Consider the following 22948-nt stretch of genomic DNA (forward strand, 5'->3'; position numbering starts at 1 on the left):
TTCTACTCCTCCCCATGCCTCCATTGACGCATGCTGTATTTTAATGTGATCAGAAACATACATGTAGATGTTAAAGGAAGTCTACCACTATAATACACTAAAACTAAGCTAAACATACTCACCCTTTTCATCTTGATAAAAAAATGGTGCAAACTTCCAGAGCAGTCTTCTCCTGCAGTTTGTTCAAAGGTGTGATAGTGACATCTTTGTGGACCAGTAGAAATGTACTCATTGAAACACTAATAATAATGTTTCAAAAATGGAATGTTTTACTGTTCTGGTACTTGGACCTGAAATCTAGCCAAGCATATTCTGCCCTCCAAAAGCCCAATGGGGTTTTTTTTCTCTACAGCCCCCCCCCCCCATGTGAATACAGGTGGACCCCTACTTAAGGACACCAAACTTACAGAAGACCTCTATTTAAATATGGACTCCGTCTCTGAATGCTTTACTATAGTCCCAGACTGCAATGATCAGCTGTAAAGTGTCCATAATGAAGCTTTATTGATAATCCTTGATCCCATTACAGCAAAAAATTTGAAACTCGAACTACAATATACAACTATAAAATATACAGTTTCGACTTGCATACACTTAGGAACAAACCTATGGAACCTATCTTGTACATAACCTGTATTACAGCAGTTTCCATCCACATGTGGGTCATTCCCATATTTAGTAGAAACTGTATAAAAAATATGAATTTTTTCCATTTACAGAATATTGAATTAAAAATTTTTTGGCCAAAGCATCTTTTGCTAAAAGGTAATTTTCCATTTTCAATGGACCATGTTAACAAATTATATCACACATTTGAGGGGTTCGAGAGCTGTTTTTACCCTATCAGATTCTTCAAGGTTTATAGTTTTCAAAATTGGCTAATTTGTTTGTTCTGCTACTTCAGATGCCCTGCAAAGATGTCATGGCACCTATTGCTTTTTTTTGTATAATAGTGTTTTTATTAAAAAAAATTTAACATTACAACATGAAATGTCAGACGGTATTTAGCAAAATGTTTACCTATACAATACCAGGAACATATGAGACTTTCTGAAATAATAGCAAGGGCACACAACAACATCAGTGCAGGGCTAGCGGAAAACGTTGTTAGTCATCCGGGCAGGGACAGGTGATTGCGCACTCCTTTGTGGTCTTGTAACATCGATTATTTTTGCCACTTAAAAGATATGTACTAAAGCACTTTATTACTTGAGATTTCTTTGCTTCCCATGTTGCCTATATAAGTGTTTGTTACTATTTATCAAAAGAAATAATAACATCTACTATTTGCAGTATGGTACACTGGTTGTGATAATACTATGTGATTTACTAGTATGAGACCTTTGGTGATATCGATATATTGTTAAAGAGGTATTACTGACATGATATGAGGCATTAGATTCTGTGACTGTAATTCCCTTTTTCTGCTAGCACTGCCCTGATGTTGTTGTGTGTCCCTCCAGTACAGTGTATTTGTTCACACAATTTTCTGTCTTGTATTTTTTAACATAATACAATTTTTATGCTTTTTGATGACAATAACTGTGGTTGAGGTCTGGCTGTTTTCTGTGTAGGATGTATATTCAAGTGCCAGTTTAGATTAAAGTGATACATTGGAGGAATACCATATGCAATGGCGATAATTGTATGTAGACAGTTAATATTTGTCCATGTTGAGGTTGTTCAAATTGTTTTGACAATTCAAACATTATAAAGATGAGGCAGATGTCCCATAAGGGTGATGTAAGAATAAGTAACAGTGGTTTAAATAGGCTCTCCCTGTAGGAAGGAATTATAGACCTTTTGTCATCTGCAGCAATAACACTGAGGAGATAAGTACAAGCGGTCCCCTACTTAAGAACACCCGACTTACAGACGGGACCTATGGATGATGGTAATTTAAGAAATTTTAGGGCTAAATGAACGTATTCATAGTATAATAGTGTATACGGCTGGAAAAAGACAGGTCCAACCTTTAAGAATTAAATAAATGATTTTTCCTCATAACCTGTGATATTTTTTCTCTCCAGAAAGTCATCCAGGCTTCTCTTGAACATGTGCATAGAGTCCGCTATAACAACCTCCTGCGGCAGAGAGTTCCATAGTCTAACAGCTCTTACAGTAATGAATCCCTGCCTATGGCGATGGTAGAACCGACTCTGCTCACAGGCCTAGGTATTAAAAGATCTATGGAGAGATCCTTGTTCTGTCCGTTCGGGTATTTGTACATTGTAATGAGGTCTCCCCTCAGTTGTGTTTTCCTAAACTGAATAGCCCCAAGTTTAGTAATCTCTTATTGCATTCTTGTCCACCCATTCCCCTAATAATCTTGGGTGCTCTCCTCTGCACCCGTTCCAGTTCTACTATGTCCTTTTTATTCACTGGAGCCCAAAACTGTACCAATATTCCATGTGTGGTCTGACCACGGATTTGTATATGGGCAAAACTATGTCTTTATCATGAGAATCTATTCCTCTCTTGATACATCCCATAAATTTATTTGCTTTAGCAGAAGCTGCCTGGCTCTGGTCAATAAAATTAAGTTTAACCGCTTCCTGACGCGCGCCGTACTAGAACGGCGCGTGCCTGGTCCCGATGCATTGAGAGGGCTCGCGGGCCGAGGCTTACCGGTAACACCCGCAATCGGTGCTAGCTTTGCCAGCGGCTTCAAGAAGATCTTGCCATGGATCATCGCTCCCCGATGACGTCACGGGGTGCGGCGATCCGTTGCCATGACAGTTTCGGATCTCATGAAGGCCCGAAGCTGTCTCGTTTTAACCCATTCATTACAATGTGCTAATTGCATATTGTAATGAAAGAGGAGGAAAATCCCCACATACTGCCATACTGTAGTATGGCAGTATATGATAGGATGGATCAGACAACCTAGGGATAAAGTACCCTAGGGAGTCTGAAAAATAGTAAAAGTAAAAATAAAAAAAAATTATAATAAAAAATCCTAAAAATTTTCATACCAAAGTATGAAAAAGTTATTGGCCCCAGAAGATGACAAAATCCCCCCAAAAAAATTTGTACAGGAGGTTTTAATTTTTGTAAATGTATTATAAAACCTATGTATTATAAAACCTATGTATTATATGTATTATATTATAAAATGTATTATAAAAATGTATTATAAAACCTATACAAATTTGTTATCCCCATAATAGTAACGACCTAGAGAATTTAGTAAACATGTAGACATTTGCGGCGCGCAGTGAAATCTGTAAAATCCAAGCCCACAAGAAAACGTCCCAAATGTGTATTTTCACTGCATTTGGAATTTTTTTCCTGCTTCCCAGTACACGGCAGGGAATATTCAATGCCGTTACTATGAGGTGCAATTTGTTACGCAGAAAATAAGCCGTTACACAGCTCTTTATGTGGAAAAATAAAAACAATATAGATTTTTGAAGGTGGTGAGTGAAAAATGGAAGTGAAAAAACTAAAAAAGGCCAAGTCGTTAAGGGTTAATGACAAAATTAAAAAATAGAGCCTCCGCAGGTTGGACCTTCACCTGATGACAGTCCGCAGTCAAAGGACCTCTGCTAACAGCAACTGAGTACACATACATAGAGTGTAATAATAAGGAATGCAAGAGTTTAAAAACTTTTTTCCCCAAGAATCTGTATTTGTCATGTGTTTTTATGCACATAATACAATTGTTTGCATGTCAATATCATTTTGTATATTTAACTGGATAAAAATAGTTTGCCACTGATTTTCAGCATATTTATAGGGACCTTTCGGTACTTAAATTCTTGCATTGTAACTTCAAGCAGATATTGTAGTATATTGAACATTCTCTTTGGGAATGCTGCCCTCTACTAGGCACTTTACAGGAATAGCACAATGAGTACTCAAATCCAGGAAAGTGTTACCTATCAAACTTTTAGCCCTAAATAATTAAAGGGACATTTTTCCCACCCCACATAACAACCAGTACCCGCACTTACGGTATGAAGTATCCTTTCTAGAGTTTCATCACATATATGAAATCTCACCCATTTACCTATAACAAAATCACCTCTAGTGCATTGTGTAAATGAGTTGAGAAGAGCTGAAAATAAGTCAAGTTGAAAGGCTGCAGGGGTAGTGTAACTTCAGATGGACATATCTTGGGCACTAAAGTAGCTTTGATGCTTTTGGTATCATATTAAAAGATAAGAATCTCAACTTTAAATCACATCAGGCTTGTTGTTCTGTGATCTATAGAACTGAAAATACAGGGAGTTAAAGAGAACCCGTCAGGCAAAATAACCCCCCTAAACTAAATATATTTTCATAAACTGCCATTAGAAAGCATTGCCTCTATCCCTTCATTGTCCCTCTACATGCCTGTACACCTAAGTAATGAGGTCCTAAAGCTGTATGCAAATGACCTGTGAAATGTCTAATGAGTCATTAGCATATTCAAGTTGTCCAGCTTAATCATGAGTGGGAGGCACAGCCACACCCCCAGTGCTTGACTGACAGCCTGTATAATGATGTGAGGCTGTATAATGATGTGCTTCCTGGTGCTGGCGCCTCCTGCAGCCTGTGTGTGTGTATAGGAGAGATACAACAGCTCCAGGCAGCCATGTTATAGCAGAACATGTCAGGTACTTGTGTAGCTGATGTCTGTGTATTAGGAGGATGCAGCATGTCAGCAGATACAGCAAACACTAGCAATGCTTTACTATACATTAAACACAGACATGAACAGGGAGAGGGGAGAGGGGAGAGGGAACAGGTCACTGCCTCTGACCATGTGACCAGCCTCATTTACGTAATAAAGAAAAGATGATTTTACAATGATTAATGTATGAAATTACTAGATAAAGGCTGGGATGGGATCCATGTGAGCTCCTCCTTTAAAGAGGACCTGTCACCTGTAAAAATGGCACTAAGAGCACCTAACTGAAGAGGCTAACTTACTTTAGTAAGCAGCTACTAGTGTTGTTTATACAGGTGACAGGTGATGCGATCTCAAAGAAGACATTGTTACCTTTGTTATGATGCCAAAATTATGGTTTTAAGTAATATAGAAGCTAGGAAAGGGCCATTTGAATTGACACTTCTTCTCCAGTCTCTGAAAGTGATTCTTCACAGGCCAAAAGAGACTCTTCTCTCTCCATTTGCTTAAGACTGTGGAGGTGATTTTTTTTTATGTAAACGGGGAGGATTTAAAATAGAAGAGGGAAATCTAGATAGCATATTTTATATCCTACCAGAGGTTGCTGTTAGTTTAGTGATGTAATAGCGGGTGACAGGTTCCCTGACAGGTTCCCTTTATGGTGGCACTGAAAACTCCTACTTATATAGTAAAAGGTCCTAAAATAAAAGCCAAATCAGTTTATAATTATAGCATAGAAAAAAAAAGAAATTAAACTGTTCATAAGTAGTCATAAGTAGTTGACTGGTTGGAGTCAGACTGATGGTTTCCCATTTGATCAGCCGGCTGCAGCATATGTGTAGAATTGAAACAGTGTTGGACATTTTCTAATAAAGTTGAAGAGTTTTTAATGCTTGCACTTTAGTGCTGTTTTCATTCTACATTTCTCAGATATTTAAAGAGCACCTGTACCCAGATAAGTGACCCATAAATGCCACACTGCTGTCTTTTCATTGTCCAAAGCATGGTAATCTATCCATAACCTAGTTTTTGTGTTTCAGAACTTTTACAACGTTGATACAATGGAAATTGCAATTTACAGGGGCATTAACCCCTTAGTGGTCCGCGCTGTACGGCGCTGTCTCTTGCGATTAGTACTAGTACAATTCCGCCAGTACCTGCCCAATAAGAGGACAGGCGTGAAGATGTATAAGCTGTGCGAAAGTACATCAGGGTATACCTACAAGTTCAGGGTATATGAAAGGAAGGACTCCACTGCCCAAGAACGCCCCCCCTTCCTGGGTGTTACAGGGAAGATAGTGTGGGATTTGGTGCACCCACTGCTGGTTCAGGGCTACCACCTCAATCTGGACAATTTCTACAACAGCACTACCCTGTTCAAGTGCCTCGCTTCCAGAAATACTGCGGCATGCGGCACTGTACGCAGAAATCAGAGAGGTCTCCTTAAGTCGCTGCTTGTGCGAAAACTTGAAGGGCACGATTGCAGGGCACTATGCAGCGACTCTGTATTGTGTGTTAAGTACAAGGTCAAGAGAGGTCCTTGTATTAACCACAATACATGGGCACAACCACCCCTGACCCAGTACGAGGTACGAGTACAGAAACCCCCAAGCTGGACTGTATTTTAGATTATAACAAGTACATGGGAGGGGTGAACTTGTCGGACCAGGTGCTTCAGCCATATAACGCCATGCAGAAGTCGAGGGTGTGGTTCGAGAAGCTGGTCGTGCACATCATGCAGATAGCATTGTATAATGCTTATGTGTTACATCGATATGCCGGGCACAGGGGAACTTTCCTGGAATTTCAAGAGGTGGTTATAAAGTACTTTCTTTTTGGACACCAGGAAGGGGGGAGTGCCAGCACTTCTGGAAGCGAAGTCACATAGCGTATTGTACAGCACTTTCCAGGAGAGGTTCCCCAAACTGCCAAGAAGGGAAGGACGCAGAAGAGGTGCAGGATGTGCTCCAAAAAAGGCATACCCCTAGATTAATACATGGAGGGGTGTAGTTTACAAAATAGGGTCAGTTCTTAGGGGTTTCGACTACAAATGCTTCATGATGCCAAAAAGAAATAAAAGTACAATGCGTGTGATCCAAATGCAAGTTATTCCCTTTTGAGCCCTGCCATGTCTCCACCCTGCAGGGGTATTGCCCTAAATGGGGAAACCCGCAGAATGATTTTTGATGTGTTTTTCCCCAGTGACATAAGTTGGGCAAAATGCTTTTGTCACTACAATGACAGATTTGATAAATTGCAATGCAAATTTTTACTCTGCACGACTCACTTGTATTACATTTGAGGCAGCATTTTAGGGGCCCTTTCCAAAATGGGTTCACTACTTGGGACTTTCTATTGTACTGGTACCTCAGGGATACCCCCCACACCAATCTAGTGAAAACAGCTCCTAAACCTAAACTTTGCTCTTTTCCTCCTGAGCCCTCCTGTGTCTCCATCCTGCAGATTTTTGCCGCCTATGGGGTATTGTCCTAACTGGGGTGACCCAGAGAAGTTGCTACTAAAACTTGAAACCTTCTCAAATCCTTAAAAAAGAAATGAAAATGTAAATGAAATTATGGAAATAAAAAGAAGACCAATGGCAAAAGGTTTGTAAAAAAAAAAAAAAATTGTGGTTTGCCTTTTTGTCCAAAAAGTAGAACATTTGAAACTTTGAAATAGGTCATTTTTTTCACATTTTTCTTAAATTATTTAATTTTTGCCCCCCAAAAAAGAAACTGATCACTGAAATGACACTAACATCATAAACTACAATGTCTCATGAGAAAACAGTATCAACATCACAGGAATTTCTTAAAGCGTTGAAAAGTTATTACCACAGGAAGAAAATCTAAAAAAGGACTGAGCCTTAAATGTACAAAACAGGGGGTAAAGGAAATGTACCATTTGTTTTTATGCATTGTAAAACAAACATACCTTGAGAATGCTGTAGCTATACTGATGCAGAAACATATCTTGTGTAATCCCTGAACTGAGTGGTTTTGCTAAAAAAACAATTATTACATTCAGAAACTTGGGAAAGCTGGGTACATAAACACATAACTTCCACATACACAGGAGTTGCCTGAACTGTCCAGACTGGACTAAATCAACCTGATACACAGCAGCTGGGGGGTGGTGCAGCGATCAATTACTTCTGCCTGTGAGGGACAACACATTGATGATGTATTCGTGGCTTATGCTGGGCAGGACAAGGCTGGAGCAGCGCATAATTAGGATGAGGAGATCACTCTGGCAGCCACACGAACCTCAGCAACAGAGCCTCATTAACATAAATGCATAGTAGGTTTTTTAAGTTCAGAGATTAAACAAGATATGTAGAAAGATAAGAAATGGAATGGCACTCACCGCGTTGTCTCCTTCTAATGCAAATTTATTTGTGCATACTTACAAAAAGACAAGAAGTGTCGTTACAAGTCGAGAGGAGGGGAGGACGCAGGGACTTTTCACGCACTCGGCGCTTCATCTGGCTGGTCTGCTCACACACATGTAAAACAAAGCGGGCATTTAAAGCTGTTAACCACGCCCCCTAAAACAGGAAGTGGATTCTATTGGTTATTCCACGAGTTAGACAACTCCCAGTAAATATAGGAATCAGTGCCTTATGATTTGTTCATTAGATATGTCCCACAAGTCTAATGCACTTACCGGTGGCTAGGATGCGCTGTGGTCCGCTCTCATCCAACTAACATCAATACGGACGGGGCGTGCTGCGCACAGTCGCCCCGCATCTGGCGCCGGCACGGCTGCGCAGCAGCCGCGTCGTCATCGTCACGGGTCAGCTGTCACATGACACGCCCCCCCAGAGACGTCAGCCGGAGAGGCAGGGCCCAGCAGCAGGCAGCGCCGGAATAGGCGCACGACTAAAGGGGTAGGAAGTGTTGCTGTGGTTACAACAACAGTGGAATAAAAGCCATAAGAGACATCCTTACCCAAGCTGACAAGAATGAGGGCTATATGGATTTCATATGTAACGCATTACACTTTGTGTTGACACACAACGCATTTCAACACAACAATACATGGTATGGCCAGAAAGAGGGGACAGCGATGGGGACTCCGGTCTCCTGCACATACAATAACCTCTTTTTGGCCATATTTGAAGATAAATATGTTTTCTCTGAGACTAACCCCTTTTTGAGATATATACAGACATACAAACGCTATGTGGACGATGTCTTTATGGTATGGAGAGGAACAGAGCAGCAGTTTAAAGACATGGTCCAACATCTTAACACGCACAATGCCATGAACATGTTGTTTACATACAATATAGGAGGTACCCGCCTGGAGTTTCTAGATGTCTTAGTGGTAGAAAAGAATCGAAACCTTGAGACAGAAGTGTTCAGAAAAAGTACAGCCAAGAACGCTCTGCTACATTTTCAGAGCTATCATCCTAGATATGTTAAGAGAGCTGTCCCGTACGGCCAGTTTGTATGAGTGTCCCGCATCAAAAGTACAGAGGAGGGTTTTCTGACACAGTCCCAAGAGCTGAAAACCAGGCTCCTAGCAAGGGACTACCCAGAGATAATCATAGAAGAAGCTTTTGAGAGAGCTAAAAAGAATAGGGAAATAATACGAAGTGGCAACAGAGCCCGTAAGAAACAAAGAGGCAAAATAGATAATGAAAGATTTGTTTTTTCCTTTAATTTTATACCCCAGGCCGAACTGGTTAAATCAGTTATCAGGTCTAACTGGCACATAATAGAAGCAGATAGAGAACTTACTGAAGTAGCAGCTGGGGGCCCCCTAATAACATTCCGAAAGGGGAGAACTATTAAGTCGGAATTAGTCAGGAGTGCATTTAATCCCACCACTGATAACTGGCTAGAGACAAGCAGCCCGAAAGGCAACTACCCTTGCGGCAGTTGTAGTTATTGCACACAGTTCATAAAGACTAAAGAGATAAACTGTGGAGGCCAGAAGGTGAAATTAAAATATCTTATAACATGTAAGACTGATTATGTGGTTTATGTGATCTTCTGTGACTGTGGTAAATTTTACGTAGGGAAAACCATTAGAAGTCTAAACAGACTGTTCTATGGACACATCAGGTCCTTGAGGACAGGTTTGGGAGTACCCAGACTAATCGAACATATAAAAATACACCACAACTCTCATCCTAAGACCCTACGATTCACAGGTCTAGAACGAGTACCTGTTTTGAGAGGAGGTGGCGACAGACAGCGCCTCCTATTACAAAAAGAGGGTAAATGGATTCTGCGCACAGGAGCCTTAGGCCCTCTGGGACTCAATGACAAACTAGACATGAGTGTATTTATTTAATATGGTCCAGAATATGTGGTTACATGTCCACCAAAGGTAACAAAATATACTTACCAATAATCCCGATCCCCAACTAAAAAGAAACTAAGTGAAGAAATATCACCAATTGTAATAATATATATCTAACTAATTCCACTGCGTATTTGTATACACAGCTATTTTTGCCCCAACTCGATATATAATCCTAAGGTTCTGGGGCAAAAACTAGCACCTGTTCCCATGTCCATCTAGACATGAGGTACTGATGTTAAACAGTTTTTAAATATAGGACGTTTTTGTCCCGCCACCCACTCAACCCCTTTCCCTATATGTTTCTTGAGCGCATGTCGCTCCATACTCCCATTGTTTACTAGTGCTGTCAGATTGTTTAGCTGTAACCATAGCAACACTTCCTACCCCTTTAGTCGTGCGCCTATTCCGGCGCTGCCTGCTGCTGGGCCCCGCCTCTCCGGCTGACGTCTCTGGGGGGGCGTGTCATGTGACAGCTGACCCGTGACGATGACGACGCGCAGCCGTGCCGGCGCCAGATGCGGGGCGACTGTGCGCAACACGCCCCGTCCGTATTGATGTTAGTTGAATGAGAGCGGACCACAGCGCATCCTAGCCACCGGTAAGTGCATTAGACTTGTGGGGCATATCTAATGAACAAATCCTAAGGCACTGATTCCTATATTTACTGGGAGTTGTCTAACTCGTGGAATAACCAATAGAATCCACTTCCTGTTTTAGGGGGCGTGGTTAACAGGTTTAAATGCCCGCTTTGTTTTACATGTGTGTGAGCAGAGAAGCCAGATGAAGCGCCGAGTGCGCGAAACAACTGTCCTATTTGTCATGTTTTGAGTCCCTGCGTCCTCCCCTCGACTTGTAACGACACTTCTTGTCTTTTTGTGAGTATGCACAAATAAATTTGCATTGGAAGGAGACAACGCGGTGAGTGCCATTCCATTTCTTATCTTTCTACATTTTGATGCCCTCACGCTAGGAATTTAGAGCACCACAGCGCTCCTATCAACATTCCGTATTCCATGACCCACGTGTCTTATACTGGGATCCTCTGACAGAGACCATATTGAAATATATAGACCAGCACTTTAGCAAATCTGACGTACATCCAGTAGTGCCACCCAGGCTTCACGTTCTACATGTACAAGTATATTAAACAAGATATGTTTTACTCGCTGACATCCTACTATGTGCACATCATAGTGCCTGCAACGGACAGCACAGGGACACAAAGCCGATGCCGGAGCTGTGTTGTATGGAAGAGGACCTGCCGGGGCATTGGTAGGCGAGTACACTGTTTTTTTTCTCTAAAGCCATTATATTGGGGGCAGGGGCTGCAGGCTATATATACGGGGGGCAGGGGCTGGCAGGCTATATACTACAGGGAACTGGCAGGCTATATACTTCAGGGGCCTGGCAGGCTATATACTACAGGTGCCGGCAGGCTATACACTACAGGGTGCCGGAAGCCTATGTACTCCAGGGGGCTGGCAGGCTATATACTCCAGGGGTCCAGGGTTTTTTTCCCTAAAGCCATTATATTGGGGGCAGGGGCTGCAGGCTATATATATGGGGGGCAGGGGCTGGCAGGCTATATACTACAGGGAGCTGGCAGGCTATATACTTCAGGGGCCTGGCAGGCTATATACTACAGGTGCCGGCAGGCTATACACTACAGGGTGCCGGAAGCCTATGTACTCCAGGGGGCAGCCAGGCTATACACTACGGGGGCAGCCAGGCTATACACTACAGGGGCTCGCTGGCTATATATTACTGGGGGCTGGCAGGCTATGTACTACAGGGGCAGGCAGGCTATATACTACAGGGGCTGTGAGGCTATATACTACAGGGAGCTGGCAGGCTATATACTTCAGGGGCCTGGCAGGCTATATACTACAGGTGCCGGCAGGCTATACACTACAGAGTGCCGGAAGCCTATGTACTCCAGGGGGTAGCCAGGCTATACACTACAGGGGCTCGCTGGCTATATATTACTGGGGGCTGGCAGGCTATGTACTACAGGGGCAGGCAGGCTATATACTACAGGGGCTGTGAGGCTATATACTACAGGGGCTGTGAGGCTATATACTACAGGGGCTGTGAGGCTATATACTACAGGGGGCTTGCTGGCTATATACTGGGGAGGCTGTGACCAATGCATTTCCCACACTCGGCTTATCTTCGAGTTAATAGGTTTTTCCAGTTTTTTGTGTTAAAATTATGGGTCTCAGCTTTCACTTATGTTAGCTTATACTCAAATATATATGGTACTTAAATAACACATCCTTATATAAATTATGTTGTACTAATTTATATTACCCACTAAACTCGCTCTGCAATATAGTAGTCAATGCTCAGAGCCATCATAGTTGCACCATAGTGCTGCAATTGAGCTTGCACTAGAGTTCTGACGGCACCATTGCTCACATATGCCTTAAGTTATTCCCCCATTACTTAAGAAAATGTCTGCATGATCAAGTCCTCTCCTAAAGAAAACATAGTTACATAGTACAGTTGAAAAAAAAGACATATGTCTATCAAGTTTAATGAAGGAAGGAAAGGGAAGGGATTGAACGAGGAAGGGGTGTAAAGGAATATAATTCTATATTATAACGTAACTGTCAATTTTCATGTAAAATAGCATCTAGACACTTTTTGAAGCTCTCTGCTGTCCCTACTCTAACCTTAGTTTCTCCAGATGATTGACTTAACCCCTTAATGACATTTTGCACCTTCCTGACACTACCCATTTTTTCAAATCTGACTTGTGTCACTATAAGTGATTGCAACTTTGGAATGCTTTAACAGGTCAAGGTGATATTGAGAATTAGAGATGGGCAAATTCGGTTTGACCCGATTCGGCAAATTTTTCGAAAAAATTTGATTCGACCCGAATCAAATCATGCCGAATCATGTTAAAAAAAAGTATTTCCTGGAGAGCCTGTAGGGTGTTGTAGAACGTTGTGCCATGTTTAAATATGCAGCGGGAGCATGGTTTGGTCTTCAAACAATGCTGTGTTTTAGTATGACATGCACATGACAGCGGCCGATCTTAGAATCGCTTCACTCTTCAATTCCATGGGACTTGCAGGGGAAGTTGGAACGCAGCCTGACAAGGTAACGTCTGTGCCAGCTCGAAAGGACGGAGCTGGGGGCCAAGATCCCACTATAACATCAAAGAGTGCACCCGTTTTACACAGTCCTCAGATGATTCCATAGATTACAACAGAACCTGTTCTGTTAAATGAGGATACATGTAGAAACTCCCCAAAAGAGTGCAGAGGGTGTCGGCAGTAATTTTGCATTTACATCACTGATCATATTGCCCTTTATTTCATCCATCAGTGTCTGCTTTCAATTGGTCAATAATCCATCATCAGTACTGCTAAAGCCAAAAACAAACAGGAGTGGATCCAAAACAGAGATGACCAGTAAATGGGATATTTGCATGTCCTCTGTGTTCTGTATCCACTCCTGCTTTTGGTTATCAATCCTGAGGCTTTTCATTCCTTCTGACATGAAGGTGGAAACGAAAGATAGTGGCAACATCATAGAGTGATTAAGGGTGAAAGCAACATTATGGAAATCAGAAGGTGTTCCAGGGAGACAGCGGTCAGATGGCAGAAGTATGAGTAGGCCGCAGAGTTGCTCAATGACAAATTATAAGGGTGGTGGAAACATGGTAGGCCACAAAGTGGCACAATCACAGAGCATGGAGGTGGTGGCGGCAGCAGCAGCAGGAGGCCACAGAGTGGCACAATGACACTGTGGAGGTGGCGCCAACATGGTAGGCCACAGAGTGGCACAAAACAGTGCATGGAGGTGGCGGCGGCAGTAGCAGCAGAGCAGCAGAAGCCTACAGGTGGCAGCAACATGGTGGCAGCAACATGGAAAGCCACAGAGTGGAACAATGATAGAGTGTGGAGGTGGCGGCAGCAGAAGCAAGAGCCCACAGAGCCCACAGCAGGGGAGGTCACATTGTTGCACAATGACGAAGTTTGAAATTTTCCATTTAAATTAGAATTTGAAGATTAGAGACGCTACATGCATCATCAATTACAGTTTTTCTGAAAATATCATGTCTTTGCCAAAAAAGAACTGCATAGGTGGCACCAGCAGCAGCAGCATGAGGTCAGAGGTGTGGAGGTGGCGGCAACATGGTAGGCAACAGAGTGGCACAATGATAGAGTGTGGTGGTGGCGGCAGCAGCAGGAGCCCACAGGAGGCAGCAACATGGAAAGCCACAGAGTGGCACAATGATAGAAAGTGGAGGTTGCAGCAGCAGCAGGAGCCCACAGGTGGCAGCAACATGGTGGCAGCAACATGGAAAGACACAGAGTGGCACAATGATAGAGTGTGGTGGTGTGTGACAATTCCAGTCCCTGGTAAAGACGGTAGGAGGCAGATGGAGCAACTTGCAGCAGAAGTGTGGCATCAGGCGGGTGGCAGCATCAGAATAGTGGTTGAGGCAGGTAGTAATTATCCAGACTCATTTCTCAATATTTGGGGGAGGTGTCATGGCTGATATAATCTGATGAATAAGGCATTGGTGTGTTGCAATCCTGGCCGATCCACGCCTAATTCATCTTGACAAAGGTCAGTCTCTCCACATTACGTGTGGACAAGCGGGTTCAGCCTTGGGGTAACGGTGGAACCTGACGCAGGATAGCTTCTCTACTGCTGGGGTGGTAAAGTGCTGTCCAAGAAGGCCACTACCTGCTAATGCAGGGTCTGCTCAATGTCCTGCTGGTTGCGGCTACCCTCCTCACTAGGTGGGTGAAGGAAGCTGCTCATTAAATACTCCAGAGTTAAGCTGCTGATGGAGCTGCTACTGCTCCTGCACCCCATCTCCCCACAGCAGCCGTGGCAGTTTGTGAGCGATGACTGCCAGGAATCCCTAAGACCTGACAGAGCACGGACAATGGCGCACATTGTCAGCGACCAACTGTCTTTTCAGTATTTCTCTATAGTACGCCAGTTGTTCATCCCTCTCGGCAGCTGGAAATAAGTCACCCATTTTTGACTGGTAGCGAGGGTCCAAGAGAGGGGAGAGCCAAAACTCATCCCTTTGCCAGATGTTGACAATTCGGCTGTCACTAGTTAGGCAAAGCACCATGCTGCGGGCCATCTGTGCAAGTGACACTGAGGGACTCCCGGCCTCCATCTCCACTGTATACTGCCACAGTGCTTCTGGGTCATCTCCCTCATCTTCTACCTCCTCCAGATGCTCCTGCTCCTCCTCTCTTGTCACCTAAGTGGAAAAACCACTGATTTCACCAGACTCTGCTTGTGCTCCAATGTCATCCAGTTCATCCCCCACCGGAATCATGTGGCCATGAGATGTAGTCTCCACTTCTCCAGTGCCATGACCAGACAGATTTTGCAGCATGAGTTCCAGGACATGAAGCAGTGGAATGACGTTATTCATCCCGCAGTCCTGGCGTCTGACAAATAACGTGGCCTCTTCAAAGGGCCTGAGCAAACGGCAGATGAGCTGCCAGTGGCTGACATCAAAGTTACACTGGGGAGTACTCCATTCCACTCGATTCATCAAAAAAATCATTAATTGCTTTTCTCTGTTCATATAGGCGGTCTAACATATGGAGGCTGGAATTCCAACAGGTGGAAACAAGGCATATCAGACTATGTTGGGGTGGGCCGTTCTGATGCTGGAACTCGAGGAGGCTTTGTAAGAATGGCTAAAGTTTCTTGGCCATTTTAGAATGTCTTGCAGATGGGTGGAAGACTTGAGGAATCTGTTGACAACCAGATTGAACATATGCGCCATGCAGGGCGCATGGGCCATCCCTCCTCGGTGCAGCTCGGACACCATGTTCCTCCCATTTTCTGTCACTATGGTTTCGATCTTCAGTTATCGCGGAGAAAGCCACACATTGATTTCTTCTTGCATGACGCGGAGCAGGTCCTTCCCTGTGTGACTTTGTTCGCCCAGGCAAACTAGGTGTAGAACTGCATGACAACACTGTGCCCTGCACATGTGTTATGAAGGAGCCGGACTTAGACTTGTGGAGGTGGAGAAGGAGGAGGAAGACATTGGCGCTGGAGCAGCAGTTTGTTCAAGTTGTTGGTGTGGCTGGGCGGAAAGCACATTCACCCTGTGGGCTGTAAAGGATATGTACTGCCCCTGACCGTAATTACAGCTCCACACATCTGCGCTGCTGTGCACCTTAGAAGAAGCCAATTAGCTCAAGGACTGGTCCACCTTCTGGTCTACATATTTTTAAAGGGCTGGCACTGCCTTTTTGAAAAAAAAAATTGCAGCTTAGAACACTCCACCTAGGTTCGACACATGCCATTAGTTCTCTGAAGGGTTCAGAGTCCACGAAAGGCAGGGACTGCAGTACCAACAACTTGGATAAAAGCATGGTGAGCTTCTGCACCTAAGGAAGGCTGGTCCATACAGTTGTCTCTTTGTAATTGCCTCTTTCAACGACTGCTGGCGCCATGCGTAGCAAGGAGCAGGAACATCTGGACTGGGAGATAATGTCAAAGACAAACAGCTCCCTTCGGCAGAGGTACTGGAGCCTTGACTGGCTGAAATGGAATATGTGCCACTAGGTGCTGCTGTAGCTGCGGCGGCAGGATGACCTCCACATCTGTTCCACGTTTCTCCTAGGCCATTGGATGGTGACGCTGCATGTGTTGACGCAGGGCCGTGGTGCCAACGTTAGCTCCCTGGCCACGCTTCACTTTCGGCCCGCAGATTCTACATATACACACACTCGGATCCTCTGGTATCAACACTCTGCACTGAGTGACTAAAGTCGCTGCCTCGCTGAGCCCCTGTACCACTGCTTACTTGGACCACCAAAGGAGGGTTTGTACCCCGCAACCATTTGGCTCCCGTCCTCACACTGCTGCCACCCTGCTAACTCACTGTAGTGACTAGCTGCCCACTTCTCCTGACGACGATGATGATGAATCCCTGACTTCACCCAGCTCCCAAATGTGATCGGCTACATCATTATCGATTTGTGTTTCCTTGTCACTGCTATCCTCCTCAACGGTCTTCGTATGCACATAACTTCCCGTGCTACTCTCCACATCTCTATTTTCCCGCCTACTGCATAAAGCAGCGGATGTCTGCTCCACCTCTTCACTGCCAAGCAGCTGCTGACTGTCCTCAAATAATTAATCCTCGCTATATAGTGGCGCTGAGCCCAGACCACCTAATAGATCTCTGCCTGAGGGAAAGGAACAGGACATCTGACAAACCCACGTACTCTTGGCTGGGGTTGTCAGATGTCATCTGGGAGGAAGTGGAAGACTTAGTCAACCAATCTACAACCTTCGTGTTGTTTATCAACACACTGCCGCTAGATGAAAACGGCAATTCACAAACCCACCTCTGTCGCGCCCTCCCCTTACTGTGCTGTGCCCTGTGCCTGCTCCACCTGCCACCTCTCTGTCTGACATATTGGTTAATCATCTATATTGATTTGTTTACTTCAGAAACAAAAAGGAACTGCTATTTGGGGTATACAAATTGCCTAAAATGTACACCCTAGGTTTGGAGCAGAAATCACTACAGAAAGTATGTGTATTTTACACGGATTTCTTCCTATTCACTTCAGAAGCAAAGCAGAATGTTATTTGTAGTATACAGAAGCACAAGAACTGACACCCTGGTATTAAAGCAGAAATCACTACAGAAAGTTTGTGGATTTTACACAGATTTTTCCTCCTCACTTCAGAAACAAAACAAAAAAACCCCCAGCTATTTGGGGTATACAGACCCCCCAAAAAGGACCCCTCGGGATTGAAGCAGAAATCACTACAGAAAGTATGTGGATTTTACACTGATTTCTTTCTCTTCACTTCAGAAACAAAAAAAACAGCTATTTGGGGTATACAGATCTTCCAAAATGGACACCCTTGGAGCAAAAATTACTACAGCACAGTACAGCAGAAGCAGCTGGACGCTACAGGCAGTGAAGTGCCAAGATTTGAAAATGGCTTCCTCTTTTTACAGTGTGTGTGACATTACATAAGCATTGTCACTTTTTTAACCCCTTAATGACTATGCCCTTATAGATTTTTAAGGTGGGGAGTAAAAAAAATGGATAACTTTTAACCATATAAAAGAGCTGTTTGTGGGCTTCTTTTCAGCTAATAAATTGCGCTTTGTAGTGATGGTATTTAATATTACATGCCGTGTACTGGAAAGTGGGAAAAAATTCCAAATGCAGTGAAATTGGAAAATAAAATTAATTTACAGCAATCTAATAACTTTTTTATACTTTAGTGTATGGAGCAGGGTAATTTTTTGCAGGATTAGCTGAGATTTTCTTTGTAACCATTTTGGAGGACTGTACAACCTTTTGATTACTTTCTATAAAAAATTTTTATATGTTGCAAAATGGCGAAAAAGTTACATTTTGGACATTTAGGTGCTATTTTCCGTTACAGTGTTCGACACTGGGAATGACTGCTATTATATTTTTATAGAGTGGACATTTTGGGATTCGGGGATACCTTACATGTTCACGATTTTTACTGTTTGTTTATTTTTATATAACTTCCTGGAATAAGGCAGCACGGTGGCTTAGTGGTTAGCACTACAGTCTTGCAGCACTGGGGTCCTGGGTTCAAGTCCCATCCAGGTCAACACAGAGACCTGCTCTAGCCTTATACACACTACCCAAAGCATTTCTGAATATGATCATTTATCATCAGGAGGACACATGATTTATAGACAGTTGGGCTATTTCAATAGCATATATTATATTGCTTCATTTTGTATTAGCACACTAGCCTCCCGCATTGATGAAAGCGGTGAACCCGTGGTGTGGTGAACGCTGATTATATAAAGCCTAAGCCACCTCCTCTATAGCGGGTGTAAAGGATAATTACCAATCCGCCCTTATAGATCGTTAATTATGCCCCAGGTAAGAACACTTAAAATACCATTTATTATTCTTTCCTTAAAACACTTGGAAATAGGGGTATATATTGTTTTATCACAATCCCCCCTCACACTTCTCTTTATTCAATAGTGTTGAGTTCTGAAAAGATATTTTCTGGGGGAACTCCTCGATTTCTACATGTGGGGCCTTTTTCCCAAACAAGGTGCATATACCATATAAAATTGTATGTGCAGAGTATGCTGGGGCGGTACTCGCATTTGCTCTGCACCCTTTAGACGTACATTACACCACTATTCTGGGGCGCCATCCATTCAATAACTCCATATATTCAACATATTACACCACACTGCACATTGGGTGTAGATATTAATGCTTGGTCATACACCCGTCTATCCACTAGGTCCCTGCTTTACATGGTCTACACTGCCTAACATCAAGAATGCGTAATCAGAGGCTAAACAGGGATAGATATTGCAGATGCACCAAACTTGAGTAACATTTCTAAGGTGCATCTGCCGGTGTTATCTGGGACTATTGAGGCGTACCTGCCCTTCGAGGACACTCCCTACTGCGCCCTCGATCCAATCATCAAACTGCTGAGAGTGAAGAACTATACTACGCAGCTCCCTCCCAAAATACACTGCCATTGAAGGAACAAAATTGCGCATGCGCGGGTTTATAAACCCATGCCATGTCTCAAACAGTGAAGCGGAACACTTCATCCACTTAGTGATGTACCAGGGAGTTGATCTCTGTCCCAAGGAGGAAACGCCTATCCTGTGATAGGGATAGAGAGTGAGGTAAGGACCCCACATCCAACAGTCCGGTAGATGTGAACGGGAATCAAGAAATCCACCCCCTTGTCCGTCCAATGTGGAAACAAGACCAGCCATATATCCCTTGGGGGGCACATTAGGTGGGGCACTATAAGAAGGAAGCTACAGAAAGGGGGCATTTCAAGTGGGAGCTAAAGCAAAGAGGAGCATTGGAAGGGGATGCATCATAAGTGGCTGTCCACAATATGGGTCATCACAGTGTGGGGTGGACATAGGAAGGAGGCATTCTATATTATAGGAGCCACAGAAAGGAGGAATTATAGGTTACAGGGTCAATCACGGGTGACATTATGCATATAGCTGATCAATGTTAATTATCCAACAAATCTCTTTGTACATCTTATTCTCTATGCAGTGGGGCCTATTTACACATTTTTAGTCAGGAATAACCTAACTTATTAAAATATTTTCCTTACTGTGTTACCGAGCACTGTATAATGTCCACTTCCTCTGGCCGATTGGGATTGCATAATACCCCTTTTCTGTGGCCCCCACACTGCTTTTATTTGGCCCCAAAAGATGACATTACTTTTATATGATATTAAACAATTGCATAGAATTACATATATATCAATAATCTAGTGTAGGGAACATAATAAATGGAATAGACAAAAATAATGGTTCACAGCTCAGATTTCTTTTCACAACCTCCTGTCACAAAATAGCAAAACTCCCAGTTGCTGATTTCGGAGCCAGCATTACTATCTATTACAGGATGCCATTTTCTTTCAGTCAGTGCCGTCACACACAAGCTTTTGGGAGTTAAGCAGTTTCCATAGTAACACTACATTTGTATTCACATTATGACACAGAATTGGTTGTTATTGTATCCTTAAAATGCACTACACAACAACTAAGAAATGTGAATATACATTAAGTATATAATATATGATGTGAATGTCAAATGGGTCATTGAAAATAACACTTTATGCAATCACATAGTCACATCCGCTCAAAGCGTTTGGAAGGCAACATGAAAAGCAAAGGTTTGCCAAATAAATTCACTGCTTAATGTTGGCAGCCTTATACACGTATTCCCAATACAGACTGCACAAAAAATATCAAGAGTATAGTCAAGGAATTCCTCTGATTTATAATGCCCTTAATACATCATTAAACTAAAGACTGTGGATGGAGCTTGGCCAGTTGGTTGATGTTAACAGGAAAAAAAAAAGAAAAATTAAATTTACTTTGGTCTGTCATAGTAATAAAAATTTAAAAAAAAACATGAGCAGATCAGCACATCTTCTGTGTTCTCTACTTTTCTGATGCGTGGAAGAACATAAAGATAGAGGTGGGTATTTATCAAATGGTGGTCCATTGTGTGCCAGTGCTTTATGATAACTCACGCTTCCCTTGGCATAAAATTGTGCAAAAAACTGCGACCCCTCCTTTCCCATGAGGCGTTGAGGTGGCGTAAGGCTGGAAATAGAATATTTACAATTCGGTTGTTTCATATCATATTTTGTGTAACAGTACAAGCCTGGAGCAGACATTGAACACCGTCAGTCCACACACAGAAACACTTTACCCAGACCACCAGCCTCTTAACTATTAAACTTTTTAGCACCTTAGATTTCTACATTAACATCTTCACTACTTTAAACCTCCAAGGATGTCAGCATTAATTTTGCCCTATGCCGACAACGTTGTTAACATTTTCCCCTTTACTATCCCAGTTCACCACCCATTTACTACTTTACTATCCAAGCTCATCAGAGAATTCACAGTTGGCATGGCTGCCGAAGAACTGAGTATATGGTAAAGTTAGAGGTTTAGGGAGTTAATGAAGTGCACTGTAGATAAATGTAAGGTTATACACTTGGACTGAGGAAGAGTAATGTACAATATGTACTGAATGGTAAAAAACTGGTTAAAACTGTACCAGAAAACCACTTGGGGATATGCCCCATGATAAAGAGATAATTGTGCCCATATACAAATCACTAGTCTTACCAGGAGAAAATTACCATGGTAATTAAAAATATGTGTTTACATACATAGAGCTTTCTAATAATCTTTACATCCTTTTCATTTAGAGGAAAGACAGATTTACCAACGTCATAGACAGCGATTCTTTACTGTAAGAGCAGTAAAAATAAGGAACTCACTGCCATTGATATTGTAGATGTGTAGAATTGTAGTTTGGACATGATGGACCTGGATCACGATACTTTACTACTATGATACTTCCTCTTAGCTCTGATTACATAAGGTACATTTGGGCCCCTTCCACAAGAATATACACGCGCCCGGGCATATAAGCGCTTGCAGGGGAGAGAAGGGGTAGGTGCTCCTCACCCCTCCCCTCTCCATTGACGTGTGGTGAGACAGCGTGTGCTCACCAGACCGTGACCAGGTGCCATAGTTAAATGAAACAATTATTTAAAATGTATAAGCCAGTTATGCTTGCAATACATTCCAGTGGCAATATTGTATGAATACTATATGGTGTTAGTATGCAGGTACTTTACGGTGGCGTTTGGATGAATATATAGATACAGGCTTGAACTGATGAACAGGTGAATACACTGGTGAGCTCCTGTCTTAAGTCAAAGCATGAGCAGGCCTACTGATAAATGACATGTATTTTAGGCTCTCAGAATTTAGAGAGCATATGTTCAAAACAAGAGCCAGTCAGCAGGTTATTGACAGGGTCCAAGGACAATAACAGGTTAGGAAGAAAACTATTTCTGATTTTTAAGAATCTGTGAATGGGTGATAATTGCAATTGTGGGTACCAATAATGGATTTACAGGTGGGCCCTAGGCATCTTAATCGGACACTGTAAAGAGCCATAGATATGTGTGTGTATATATATTTATTATCTACAATGTGTAAAATTACAATAAAAAACTATAAAGTTCTTGATTGATCTACTTAAGGCACAAAGCTGCAGACTATGAATTCATCTGTTTGAAGGGACCATGCAGACTTTGAATGCCTACAATACCATACCTATCTTTAAAAACGCTTGGTATCAAGGAAAGGTCACGTAATTAGCAACCAACTACAATGGCATTTGTTAATTACATAAGGACAACATATAGAGCCTGGAAGATAACAGTATGCCTCACCATGAAACTCAATGATTACATAGTGACTCAAGGACACAGATACAGATTTATTAGAAGGACATCCTCCTCGTATATTACGGAACTTATTGGGGTAGTAAAGTCACTCGGACATCAACAGTGTCCATTTTATCACAAACACGGTGCTTTATTATGCTGAACTGGGAACAGAAGCCATGTTTATAAAAAATACTGAACAACCTTTTAAAAAGGTTTAAAAAATATCTA

At 42.7% G+C, this 22948-nt stretch overlaps 1 protein-coding gene and 1 long non-coding RNA gene across 2 annotated transcripts in view; one reads left to right on the top strand and one right to left on the bottom strand.

The window, feature by feature from the left end:
- Nucleotides 1–22948, top strand: part of LOC140104018 (uncharacterized) — a 395139-nt gene that overhangs the window by 170909 nt on the left and 201282 nt on the right. The window lies entirely within an intron of this gene.
- Nucleotides 1–22948, bottom strand: part of LRRC52 (leucine rich repeat containing 52) — a 95669-nt gene that overhangs the window by 70770 nt on the left and 1951 nt on the right. The window lies entirely within an intron of this gene.

This window comes from Engystomops pustulosus, chromosome 10 (assembly GCF_040894005.1).
Source record: "Engystomops pustulosus chromosome 10, aEngPut4.maternal, whole genome shotgun sequence".
NCBI lineage: Eukaryota > Metazoa > Chordata > Amphibia > Anura > Leptodactylidae > Engystomops > Engystomops pustulosus.